Here is a 2,231-nt window from a genome sequence, read left to right on the forward strand (position 1 = left end):
GGTCCGTAGCGGCTGAGGAAGGCCACCAGCAGCCCGAAGCCAAGGAGAGCTTGGAGGTGGACATCCCGGAAACCTGGAGGAGGAGATGCAGGAGGATGGGGCTGGAGCAGCGAGTGCAGGCAGCCACCCTCCTGCCTGCTGCTCCCCCTGAGGGGGCCTGGACACCCCCTGCTCTAACAGGTTTGGGGGAGCTGAAGGCTCAAGCCGGTATAAATCAGCCTTGCTCCACCTACGTGTCTCTGGAACCAGGTGCATCTGGCTGTGGATGTCCTTGGAGATCTCCAGTGGGGACCTTGAGGCGTTGTTGTTTGTCCTAGTGACAGCTAAACCTGTCCCCACCCAACATGTTCCCACCACCCTTTGCAGTGCCTCCTGCCCACTCGTTCACAACCGCCCTGGGCAGATACCTCAGTGCCTGCACATGGTTCAGCCACAGCCCAGAAACCTCTTGGGGTGGCTGAGAACACACAAACGCGAAGGTGGGTCTGAGATGTCAGCCACCCCTCGGGACCTCCCTGCTGCCCCTGAAAACATCATGTCCCGCTTCCTGGGACGAGAGGACCTGAAGAGTGAACAGAAAGATGGGACCAGTCCGGTCCTGTTGGGTGGCAAAGCAGAGGAGGGGTGACCTGGTTCTCAGGTGTGCTAAACGCCCTTTGCACCCATCGGCCGTGCCAGGAGCTGTGACTGTCCCTCCCCACGTGCCGTGAGTCACTGCCTGCTCCGGGTGGGGTTACGTGGGCAGGCAAAACCGGGAGAACCTGCCTGCTGCCTGCTGCCTGCTGCCTGCTGCCTGCTCCGGGCTGGGCAGCTCGGCCGGGCTCTACTCCCCTCCCTCGACCAGGGCGCTCCGGAGGCTCCTGCCCCATCGCCTGCCTCAGAGAAGCCGGGGTTGGGCCCTCGACCCCCGGCCAGGAGGCGTTTCACAGCGATGCTCAGCGGATGCTCCCGGCGCTGCTGACCCCCAGCCCCTAGCTGGACTCCGCAGCAGCACCGAGGGAGCTGAATCCTCCGTGAAAGGGGCTTGGTGCAGATCCCTGGGCACTGCAAAGCCCAGCAGGTCGGTGGGAAGTTTTGCAGACCCCTGTGCTCCCCTCCGGGGATGGGGCGACAATGCCGGGTTTATCTCTGCACTGAGCGATGCCCTCCGCACTCCAGCTGCTGGAACGCGTGTTCCAGACCGAAATATCCCTGGTTTGGACCTGGCTTTGTCCAAGCATGTGGGACATTCTTCCAGCATGACAACTTTCCACCCTCAGACCCCTCCTTGGTGGGATGCACCGGTACCCCCAACCCTCTGGCTTGATGTTCCCCCTTCTCTGTTTTACTCTGGGGTCCAATCCAGAGCAGGACGGTGTGACAGGTCTGCAGCCCAGATCGAGCGTGGTGACTCCCCATGCCACCCCCTCAGCAGCGCCTGGGGAGCAAGTAGAGCCGCTCTCTGCACCCGCCCGGGATGGGGGTACTCACGGGGGTGCTGGAAACCCGAGTCCTGGTTTCTCCAGCTGCAGTTCAGCTGCTGGAAGCAGGGGCTGGGGCTGTACCGCACAAAGACGGCGAAGAGGATGATGGTGAGGATTTGGAGGAGGAAGCACAGCCCGGAGAGCTGGAGCCTCGTGGCGGTGGGGTGCTCAGGCATGTTGTGGGGCAGCTGGAGCAGCCAAACCCCCTGAAACTGGGGAGACACGAGGAGAGACGTGCTGGGGCTGGAAACTCCGCCTGCCAGGGAGGCTGCCAGGTCCTGCCCTCGCCTGGGTGCTTCCCACGGGCGGAAGAGCCGGACGGGAGTGGGATAGTGCTGCCAACACGGAAACTCCGGACTGGGCCACTGTGCCGGGGAAACACACAGGGCTTTTGGTGTCAGCAGCCACCTCGGCTGGGTGCGAGAGAGTTGGGTCGGATCTGGGGTGCAGGGGAAACCGCGGCCAGGGGACACCCAAGGTTTCAGCCTTTGTGGAAGTTTGGCACAGGAGAAATGTGATGGTTTGGGGGGATTGGGTCAGGGAGAGGAGGCGGACAGTGGGACTGACCCGCGGCAGAAGTGCTAGGGACCAGTAGACCAGTAAACTAGTAAAGACCAGTAGACGAGTAAAGCCAGGGTTAAACTCACTGGTCGATAGGAAAAATGGTGGTTGGGGGGGGCTTCAGTGGAGAGGTTACCTGTGGGGCTGCGTGGGGAGGAGGAGAAGTCAAGCAACAAGAGCGAGGATCAGAGTCAGGAGAGGCGGGGG

Source organism: Buceros rhinoceros, unplaced genomic scaffold, assembly GCF_000710305.1.
Source record: "Buceros rhinoceros silvestris isolate BGI_N320 unplaced genomic scaffold, ASM71030v1 scaffold30831, whole genome shotgun sequence".
Taxonomy (NCBI): Eukaryota; Metazoa; Chordata; class Aves; order Bucerotiformes; family Bucerotidae; genus Buceros; species Buceros rhinoceros.